Genomic DNA, 11613 nt, shown 5'->3' on the forward strand with positions numbered 1-11613 from the left:
TTCCTGGATGTTCTGTCCTTTTCATTCTTTCCCCGCACCCCCCAACCCCCGCTGTTGCATTTCAGTTTGACAAGTTACTTCACTGTTGCCTCTCTTCAAGCTCACTGTCTCTCTGCTCATTGTGTTTGGTCTACTGATGACGTGTCCTTCATTTCTGTTGCAGTGCGTGTGGTTTCCTGCATTTTCCCTTGATTCATTCTTAAAGTCCTCATCTCTCTGCTTATAGCACTCATATGATCTTGCATATGGTCTGCTTTTTCCATTAAAGCCCTTAACCTTAATAACTAAATACATAGTTATTTAACCATAGTTATTTTAAATTCTTGATCTCATTAGTCAAAAATCTCTGTCATATATGAGACTTGTTTTGTGTTTTTTCTTATCTTTTAGTGTGACTTTTTTTTTGTTTTTCTTGTTCAGAGCCAGACATAATATATCAGGTAAGAGAAGTTGAGATAATTTGACTTTTGATGTGAGGTTTTATGTTAAACAGACTCTTCCAAAAAAAATATAAGAGGAGGGAATGCTTTCCAATTTATTTAGAGGCCAGTGTTACCCTGACACCAAAACCAGACAGAGACATCAAAAGAAAAATAAACTATGTTCCAAATATAGACACAGAAATTCTAACAAATACTAGGAATCCAGATTTAGCAACATATAAAAGTACAGAGCATGGCCAAATGGGATTTGTCCCAAGAGTGAAAGTTTGGTTAAACAGCTGAAAAACAAATAATATAATATATTATGTCAGTAGAATAAAAGATGAAAGCAAAAACTACATGGTCATCTCAACAGACACAAGAAAAGACTTTGATGACATTCAACACTGTTGCATAATTAAAAGGAAAACCTCAAGAAACTAGTATAAGAAGAGGAATTCCTTGACCTGATAAAAGACTTTATGGAAAAGCCACAGCTGACATCACAGTTAATAGTCAAATATGGAATGCTTTCCTTCTAAGTTTAGAAACAAGATAAAGATGTCTGTGCTTGACAGATCTCTTCAATATTGTCCTGGAAGTTATTGGTAGAACAAATAAATAAGACATCCAAAATGGGAAAAAAGAATTCAAACGGTTTCTACTTGCAGATGATATAAACTTGTGCACAGAAAACCATAAGGAGTCCCCCCAACCATTTAACTAATAAATATGTTCACCAAGATTCAAGATGCAAACTCAATATATAAAATCCATTTTATTTCTATACTCTTGCAAAGAACAATTTAAAAATAAAACTAAGAAAGTAATTCCAGTCAGAATAGCATTAAAGTAATAAAATATCTTAAAATAATTTTAAGCAGTAAACACAAAATACATACCTGAAAAACTGCAAAACACTGTTGATAACTTCAATAAGACTGAATAACTAGAAAGAAACCCCATGATCATGGTTTGGAAGCATTAATATTGTGAAGATGACCGTACTCCCCAAATAGATAGAAATGTTCAGCACAATCCCCTTAAGAGTCTCTATTGCCTTTTCTGAAGCTATAGATAAGCTGATCCTAAAACTCACACACAAAGTCAAGGGATCTGGAATAGCCAAAACCATCTTGAAAAAGAATAACAGAGTTGGAGGACTCACTTTCTACAATTTTGAAACTTAACTGCATTGCTACCATAATTAAGACCGTGTGGTACTGGCATAAGGATAGACAGGAAGGTCTGTGGGATAGATTTGAGCACCCAGAAATAAAACCATGTGTCTATGTTTGATTTCTGAAGAGAGTGCCAAGACAATTCAATGGGGAGAAGAATACCTTTTTCAACAATTGATATTGAGACTACTAGATATCCACACATGAAAGAATAAAGTTACTCCCTCACCTCACAACACAGATAAAAATCAACTCAAAATGTAAGACAGATAAAAATTAGCTCTTAACTGTAAGAGCTAAAACTATGAAACTAAGAGCTAAAACTATGAAAAAAAAAGTGGGTGTAAAGCTTTATGACCTTGAACTAGAAAAATCAGTGGTTTCTTAGCTACTACATCAAAGCACAAGCAAAAAAATAAAAACAGATTAGTTGGGCTTCATCAAAATCAAAAACTTTCATTCCACATGGAACATCACCGAGAAAGGGAAAAGACAATTTGCAGAATGAAAGGATATATTTGCAAACCATAGAAGGGGCTTGTATCTAGCACATATGAAGAACTTTTAAACTTAGTTGTAGAAAGATTAATAGCCCAATTAAAAATGGGCAAGGATTTGAATAAACCTTTCTCCAAAGAAGATAAACAAATGGCCAATAAGTGCATGGAAAGCTGCTCAACATCATTAGTCATCAGAAAAATGCCCGTCAAAATCACAACGAGTTACCACCTCAAACCCATTAGGACAGTATAATAAAAAAGGATAGATGATGACAAATGTTGGGGATAATGTGGAGAAATTGGCATCCTCAGGCATTATTGGTAGAATCTCAAACTGGAGCAGCTTCCTTAGTAAATAGGCTGTCAGTGCTGGGGACTAGATGTTTGTATCCCCTCCCCATTCGTACCTCAAAGCCTTAATCCCTGAGGCGAGGGTGTCTGGAGGTGAGGCTTTGGGAAGTGATGAGGTCTTGAGGATGGGGCCCTCACGACAGGATGAGTGCCCTTGTCAGAGAAGATGGGAGACACAGGATGACTCTCTCCACCGCTGAGGACACAGGGAGAAAGTGCAGACCAGAACCCCACCCTGACGTGGGACTTCCCGGCCTGCAGAGCAACGGCTGGTTAGGCGTCCAACCCGCGGTCTCTGGTTAAAGCAGCCTGAACTAAGGGAGGGCCTCTCTGGTGGCTCGGTGGTAAGGAAGCCACCTGCAGTGCGGAAGACTCAGGTTCCCCTGGATCGGGAAGACCCCCTGGAGGGGGAAATGGCAGCCCTCTCCAGTGTTCTTGCCTGGAGCATCCCATGGAGAGAGGGGCCTGGCGGGCTGCAGAAGAGGCATTTGCTCTGAGTTGAAGTAGAACTGCCAGAAGACCCAACAATTATACTCCTCGGTTCATTCCTGAGAGCAAGGAAGACAAGTGTCCACACGGCAGTTTGTACACAAAAGCTGAGAGCAGCATTATTCATAAGAGCCCCAAAGTGGAAACACCTCAGTGTTCACTAGCTGATGAATGGATAAATAGAATGTGCTATGTGCTATGTGCAGAAAATGGAATGCTGTTTGGCAATAGAATGAAATGACATGCTAACATACTACAGCATGACGAACATTGAAAACCCAGTGCTCAGTGAAAGAAGCTGGACACAAATGACCACATATTGCATAACTCTTCTTTCAGTGAAATGTCCCAGATAGGCAAATCTTTAGAGAAAGAAAGTAAGTTAAGACCCTTGCTCCTTGGAAGAAAAGCTTTGACAAACCTAGACAAACATATTACAAAGCAGAGACATCACTTTGCTGACCAAGGTCCATATAGTCAAAGCTATGGTTTTCCCAATAGTCATGTACGGATGTAAGAGCTGGGCTATAAAGAAAGCTAAGTGCTGAAGAATTGATGTGTATTGGAGAAGACTCTTGAGAGTCCCTTGGACTGCCAGGAGATCAAACCAGTCAATCCTAAAGGGAATCAACCTTGAATATTCATTGGAAGAATGGATGCTGAAGCTGAAGCTCCAGTACTTTGGCCACCTGATGTGTAGAACCAACTCACTGGAAAAGACCCTGATGCTAGGAAAGACTAAAGGCAAAAGGGTAAGCGGGTAACAGAGAAAGATGGTTGGATGGCATCACGGACTCCATGGACATGAGTTTGAGCCAGCTCTGGGAGATGGTGATGGCCAGGCAGGCCTGGTGTGCTGCAGTCATGGGGTCGCACAGTCAGACACGACTTAGTGACTGAACGGCAAGGACAGGAGAGGGAGGGGGCGAAGTTGGGGTGATGGGGAGTGACTCCAGGTGGGTGCTGGGTTTCTATTTATCCTGATGAAATGTTCTCAGTGAGCATTGCTTTCTGAGTTGTCTCAACAAATCTGTTTAATAAAACATGAAATGATATAGTTCCTAAATTATGAAGATTTTTGTCCCTTCATAATGTAATGGCTTCCCTAGTAGCTCAGATGGTAAAGAATCTGCCTGCAATGCAGGAGACCTGGGTTTGATCCCTGGGTTGGGAAGGTCCCCTGGAGAAGGGAAAGGCTACCCACTCTAGTATTCTGGCCTAGAGAATTTCATGGACTGTACAGTCCATGGGGTCACAAGGAGTCAGATACAACTTAGTGACTTTTACTTTCTTTCATTTTCATAATGTAATGTTTGTATTTGATCATTTTCCTTTGTTTTGGTTTGTTTTTTGTTTTTCCTGCTTGTGGAGATGTCTAGTACAAGATAGGAGAGAAACGATGAAAAAGAGCTTCCTTTTCCGGCTGCTGCCTCTAACGAAGAGACTTCTCCAGTTTGCAGTATGTTTTCTGAAAGTCTGGGTCACCCTAAAGATGTCACCTTCTACTCTCTGCTAAGCATTGTGTCCTGAATGGGCACTGAATTTTATCAGATGCCATTTTGGTATCTATTTAGGTTACGGTATTTGTTCCTCTTTATTCTGTTATCTTTGGGGTATCACAGTAATAGCTTTTCTGATGTTGAGCTGTTTCAGAATTCCCATGAAATACTTGGTAATGATATACAGTGCTTCATGCAAATTGCTGGTATCTTTTTTGTATTTCTGTGTAAGATGGCTTTATAATTTTCTCTTTTTATATTGTCTTTTCCAGTTTTGGTGTCTGAGTTGGATGTATTTCCTTATTTTTTTAAAAATAAAAGTTTACATACAGTAAAATTAAATTTTATTGCATAGAACAAGGCATTTTGACAAACAGTCATTTATACATGACAATGAAGGTACAGAGGGCTTGCAATAGATCCTGGGTGCCCCCCGCGGCTCTTCCGTGATCAGTTCCTCTCCCTGCCCCCAAGTCCCGGCCACATCGAATCTGTTCTCCATCCGTAAACATCGCTTTTTCAGAATGTCGTTGAAATGGAATGCTGCACATAGCCTTGTGGGTCAGACCCCTGTTACTTGGCAGAATGTGGTTCTGTCAGCCATTTGGTGCTGTGAGTCGAGAGCTGGTAATTTTCTGTTTCTGGGTGTGCTGCTTTGTACAGACATAGTCGATGTCTCCACTGAAATGGCTTCTCAGGTTCGGTCTGGGTTTCTGAATCTTGCCCGCGTTAGACAGGTTGTCTGTCTGTCCGCTGGGGGACGCTTGGGTTGTTTCCGGCTTTGTTGTTGCTCAGGTAAGTCGGGTCTGACTCTGTGACCCGTGAGCTGCAGCACGCCCGGCTCCTCTGTCCTCCACTGCCTCCCAGAGTTTGCTCAATTCATGTCCAGTGAGTCAGAGATGCTACCCAGCCATCTCAGCCTCTGTCGTCCTCCTCTCCTTGTGCCCTCAATCTTTCCCAACATCAATGTCTTTTCCAATGAGTCGGCTCTTCGCGTCAGGTGGTGAAAGGATTGGGGCTTCAGTTTCCAGCTTGGGACTGACATAAGTTCTTACGTTCATATTTTTGTGTGACGCTGTCGCAATTTCTTTCGACATCACAGAATGCATTGGCTGGGTCATTTGGTGACTGTATATTGAATGTTACAAGAAATGGCCTTTTTATAAGAAACACCTCTTTGCATGGTGGGTGTACTGTTAGACATTCCCACCAGCTGTGAATGAGAAATTCAGTTGCTCTCTCTGCATCCTGACTGTCCCCTGGCCTTGTAGTTGTTGGTTTTGTCCTAGTTGTATAGTTCTAGTGGATGAAAGCGTTACTGCCTCGTGGTTTTCATTTGCCTTTCCCTAGTGAACTGTGATGCTGAGCCCTTTCTGTGGGCTTGTGGGCCACGCGGGTATCTTCTTTGGTGAAATGCCAGATCAAAGTTTTTTGTTTTTTGCCTGCTTTTTAAATTTGTGGTGTTGTTTTCTTATTGCTGAATTTTCATAGCTCTTCATGTATTACAGATACAAGTCTTTTGTGGGCTATGTGATGTGCAAATATTTTCTCCAGGTCTGAGATGGTCTTTTCATCTTGCCCAGAGCAAAAGTTTTTAATTTTTGAAAAGTCTCATTTACGTATTTTTTCTGTTATGGGTTCTGCTCTTGGTGTGATACCTGAAAATTCTCTGCCTAACCTAAGGTCACAGAGATTTTCTCCTCTACTTTCCTGGAGAAGTTTTATAATTGACATTTTACATGCAAGTCTTTGATACATCCTGAGTTGAATTTTGTAAAAGGTGCAGATGTGGGTCAAGTCCTCTCTCCCGTCTCATCCTCTCCTCTGGCATATGGATGGATGCCCAGTTGTTGGAAAGGCTTCCCTTCACTGGTTGAATTGCCTTTGCGCTTTTTTCAGAAATCAATTTCCCACATTCATGTGGATCGGTTTTTGGACTCTACTCTGTTCCGTTGATCTAAATGTCTATCCTTCTGCCAATACCAAATCATCCTGATGACTGTAGCTTTATAGTGCATTTTGAAATCAGTGAGAATCTTTTGACTTTGTTCTTTTTTTCCCCCACAGTTGTTTTGGCTATTCTAGTTACTATGCCACTTCTATACATTTCAAATCCTTATTAAATTTTGTTTGATATATTGTGTGTGTGCTCAGTTGCTAAATTATGTCCGACTCTTTGTGTCCCCACAGACTGTAGCCTGCCAGCCTCCTCTGTCCCTGGGATTCTCCAGGCAAGAACACTGGAGTGGGCTGCCATTCCCTTCTCCAGGAGTCTTCTCAACCCAGGGACTGAACCCGTGTCTCTTGCATCTCCTGCGTTAGCAGGCAGTATCTTATTAATTCCTTATAAATTAATCTCTCATAATAACTGCAGATTTGGAAAATCTTCCTACAAGTTCATGGCTTTAATATTTTAGGCTTATTTTGTTTTTTACTATGTAATGTTCCTTTTTTAATCCCCATTAAATATTTTTGGCTTAAATAATATTCCCTCTGTCTTGCTACTTTCCTTTCTTTTATGTAGTATTTTTTCTTGTGTGTATATTTCCATTTCTTTATTTTCAGTTTCTCTGTGTGACTTGCTTTCTGATATGTTTCTTATATGGGTTGGGAAGATCCCCTGGAGGAGGGCATGACAACTCACTCCAGTGTTCTTGCCTGAAGAATCCCATGGACAGAGGAGTCTGGTGGGCTTCATTTCATGGGGTCGCAGAGTCAGACACGACTAAAGCGACTTAGCACACACATACTTGGTGTGCACACGTATTTCTTGTAATCAGTAATGAGTCGTGTTAAAAAATCCATTATCATACTTTGGAACTTTAATTCCATGGTTTTAATCATTTTGCCTATATTGTGATCCCTAGAGTTATATCAAGATTATTCTGTGTTCTTTTGTTTTTAACCATTTTCTTTTCTTTTCCCTTTTTGCCTTCTATGGGATTAATAGTACTTTATAAATTTGGTTTTTTCTTTGTTGGTTTGGAGGTTATATATTTTAATTGTATGATCTTAGTGGCTTTTCCATAGAATGTTAAGCATTAATATCTAACTGGCATTTTTTCTAAGGAAATGCAGACACTTAATCCAGACTCTTCCCTTTCTCCTGTCTGCCCCCTGTGAACCACTGAAAGTCAGCTCTGTGTAAATGTGTTAACCAAGAGTTTATTTCTCACCATTTGAAAAGGGAAAATTTTATAATGCATTATATATCCATCCCAAACTCTCAACCAATTTCCTAGACTGTATCTAAAACCTAGAAAAATGCCTATATAAAACTAAAAACCTAGTGTATTAGGGTATAAAATGTTTAAGCCTTGCTTCCAGATCACCAGCACTTGCTCTGGTTGTTGACAAACCGCTGCTTTGCAGGCAGTAATATATCTCGTTTATATGCTGTTCCACAAACATTATGTTTGCCACATAGCATGGCAAATCACACAGAAATAAATACATTTGTTGGAAAAATGCAGACTACAATTCTTAATAAAACTTAAGACCAATTCCTCCCCGAGTGAGGTGGAGACTTGAGACTCCAAGTCAGCTGAGAAGAGGGGTGGAAGAGGGTGGAAGTGGCTATTGTATGTCCTGGTTGTGGAAGGGGTGGGCAGAGGGGCTAGGTGAGGAAGGGTCTTTGGGACGGTCATCAGACTCAGGAGACCTGTGAAGGGTTCTGCACAATTTAGGGGCTGCTGTTGAGGCTTCCAAGGAAGGGGGCTTAACAGATCTTCAGGGGAATTGCTAAGTGCTTTTGGATGAAACAAGTGCTAAATGCAGTCTTACATCTTGCCTTGATGTTTACTTTCATAAACTTATTTACAAGGGGCTCTAGGATACTTCAGGCCACCGCAGTGGCTCAGCAGTAAAAAATCTGCCTGCAATGCAGGAGACTGGGAGACGTGGGTTCAGTCCCTGCGTCGGGAAGATCCCCTGGAGAAGGAAATGGCAACCCACTCCAGTATTCTTGCCTGGAGAATTCCATGGACAGAGGAGCCTGGCGGGCTACAGTCCATGGGGTCACAAAGAGTCAGACATGGCTGAAGTGACTCAGCAGTAGCTAGGAGACATTAAGTGGCTTATTTCCTCCTTCTTTTAAGCTTCCCGTCACATCACAGTGAGGGTCAAGGCCTCTGTTTGACACTGCATCCACATGGACCTCCTGAAGTGATGCTTGTCTTGGGGCCAGCGACGTCCCAGGTGTCCGTCTCCGCCCTCGGCACTGGTGCGCTTTCTCCTTCATGTGCCGCCAAAAAGGAAAAAACACACCCAAGGTAGAGTCTGACTGGAGACATCTGCATAAAGATGGGACGCAAGCAAACGGCTGCAGCCTTGATGTAAATGAGAAAGAAACCCACTGTGTGGAAGGAGGGAGCAAGGAACACTGCTTTAAATCAAGTCTACACACTCAGGTTTGCTGTTTGAATTCAAGTCTTAACCATGCATGTGAACCTCCAGTGGGTGTGGGTCAGTAGCACTTTTCCATGCCTGGCAGGGCAAATGCATGTTCTCTTGGGAGCTGTCTCCCATCTAGACTGAGAGCGGTTGTAAGTGACCTTCAGTTGTAACAGGTATTCCAATTTCAGAAATGTTAAAGGATGAAAAAATGCATATGGACCTGATGAAATGCAGTGTGTGTGTATGTGTGTGTGGATGCACATACTGTCCACATCTATATATCCGCATAAATCATGTCTCGCCAGGTGGTATTCAAGGTGAATGCCTCAATATCCTTTCCGATTTACTAATTCTCTCTTTAACTGTGTTCTGCCTAAAATGTGTTCCTTTTATCACATACATATATTATTTCAAGAACTTAAATTTCCCCTCCTAGTTTTCTAATTGCTTTTTAAAAAGTCCGTTGTTATTGCTTATGTGCCTTTTTCATTTTTCTATAGTTTGTGTGCTTTTAAGGGGACATTCTCCCTCATTCAATTCTGCTGTTCCTTTAAGCATCCTAAACGTAATTCTTTTAGCTGTAGTCGAATTGTTCATGCAATTAGCTTCATCTGGAGTTGCTTCACGTTCTGAGGATTGATTTTGTTATCAGAACATTCCTGTGTTGTGGGCGAAGGGAGTTTTGGCTTTCACCCTAATCCCATTTTTCAGCTTTTGTCCCTCACCCTGGAGCGTCTTTGGTTGTCCCAGTCACCCTCCAACCGCATCCCCCCAGGTCCAGGGGGCACAGCTTTGTGGTTTCGTTTCTCGCTGGGCTCAGGGATTCTCTCTTCTTGCTGGTTCAAGCCACAAGAATTTTTGGGCATCGCACCAACCTCTGTCCCATCTTCTGCTTCTTTCTTTCAATGACACTTTTGTGGAAACAGGTCCCATTTTTAAAATTGTTGTTTATGTTAAGTGCCTTTATGAGCTCTGCTGTCGTGTTCAGGAAGGGCAGTGGGACGGCGTGTGTCTCTGTGAAGGCTCTTCTCGTCCCACTGACCCTGATGGGCTCTCTCTTCGAGTCGTGACCCTCCTGCTATAACGTCAGGTCTTTGCTCTTCTACAGCACTTTGCAACCTGAAAATGCTTTCTTTTTCATCAACTCAGATGTCATTTCAACCAGTTGCAAAGGGAAGAAGACAGGGGTCCTGGTCTTCAAGGGTAACGAGGCTCAGAGAGGTCAGGACTGTCACAGGGCCACCCAGTCAGAAAGAAGCAGACCAGAACCACACATCAACCATCTCACTATTTAAACACCTGCATCACACTCTTCAGGTGGGACTCAGTACGTTGCTCATGCAGGGGTCCCAGCCTTTTTTTTTCCTGGCTCTGTTGGCCTTAGTTTCGGCACACGGGCTCTCTGTTGCTGTGAGAAGGCTCAGTAGTTGGCCCAAGGCATGTGGGATCTTAATTCCCTGACCAGGGATTGAACCCATGTCCCCTGAGTTGGAAAGTGGCTTCTTAACCACTGGACCATCAGGGAATTCCCCACATCTTCTTTCCTGGTATCCTCCCTTTGATGTGGCACACGCCTGGGCATGAGATGTACTGACACAAATGAAATGCTTGATAAAGGCACCCGGGGGAGGGTGGGCTTTATGTGTCTCAGGCAGGGGCTGTGGCAGAACCCATCCTGCGGGGCCTTGTACCCCTGCAGACCCCCAGGGCCACCTGCAGGGCCTGCAGAAGACAGGCCCTTACAGAAGGTGTGGGGGGAACGAGCTGCCGCCGGCCCGAGTTCCCCAGTGAAAGTGAGTCACTCAGTCGTGTCTGACTCTGCGACCCCATGGACTACACAGCCCCTGGAATTCTCCAGGCCAGAATGCTGGAGTGGGCAGCCTTTCCCTTCTCCAGGGAATCTTCCCAACCCGGGGATTGAACCCAGGTCTCCCGCATGGCAGGTGGAATCTTTACCAGTGAAGGAGGATTTATACCCCAGCAAAGCGGCTTCCAGGACCACGCCCCACGTTCAAGTCAGAGAAAATCTGTAGGTATCGATTCACATTACCGCGCTGACTGAAGGCAGAGGTGGTGTTTATTTGGAGCTGTGCTCCTGATGTAATAGCACTTAGATTACAATATTTTCTGTAATTACTTAAAAATGACAATGCATATTGAGTTAGTGATAAATCAGAGGCAATTTAAATAATGTCAGCAGGAATCAAGAAGCATAAATTCTATGGGTTTCATTCCAGCCAACGAGCCATTACTTCAAAGAGTGGGGGACGTCTTGACACTCAGTGCCATCTGGAGGGGGCAGTGTCCCTGGCTCTGACCTTGACCTGCAGTAGCCTGTCATCCTGACCTGGCTGCTCTGCGTGCAGCGGGCAAGTGGGAGCTGGAGTCTGGAGCGCAGGCCATGCCCAGGGCACAGAGGAGGCTGGGCTGGGGCAGGGGGATGTCCACGCCCCTGGGCAGCAGCAGGCGGGGTGGGGAGGGGGCTCTGGCAAGTGTCCTGCAGCTCATGACCGTGGCAGCCGCCTGAGTCTCGGGCCCGATGCCCAGGCCCTCCCTCACCTCCTCTGCCTGCCCCATGCAGGTGCAGTTTCCCTTGGGGTAACATGCACATGTTAATGAGGCCCTGGGGCTTCCTGCAATGGGAATTTGGCTTCTCCAGAGCTTAGTAGGGCTCCGAGTGGGTTCCAGGCCCCACCCCTGCAGCCTTGCTCGGGGCGGAGGGGGCAATGGTTTACTTTAGGGTGCAATGTCATCTGCTGGGTGGGCCTGCTTGCAG

This window comes from Odocoileus virginianus, chromosome 23 (genome assembly GCF_023699985.2).
Source record: "Odocoileus virginianus isolate 20LAN1187 ecotype Illinois chromosome 23, Ovbor_1.2, whole genome shotgun sequence".
NCBI classification, from domain to species: Eukaryota; Metazoa; Chordata; class Mammalia; order Artiodactyla; family Cervidae; genus Odocoileus; species Odocoileus virginianus.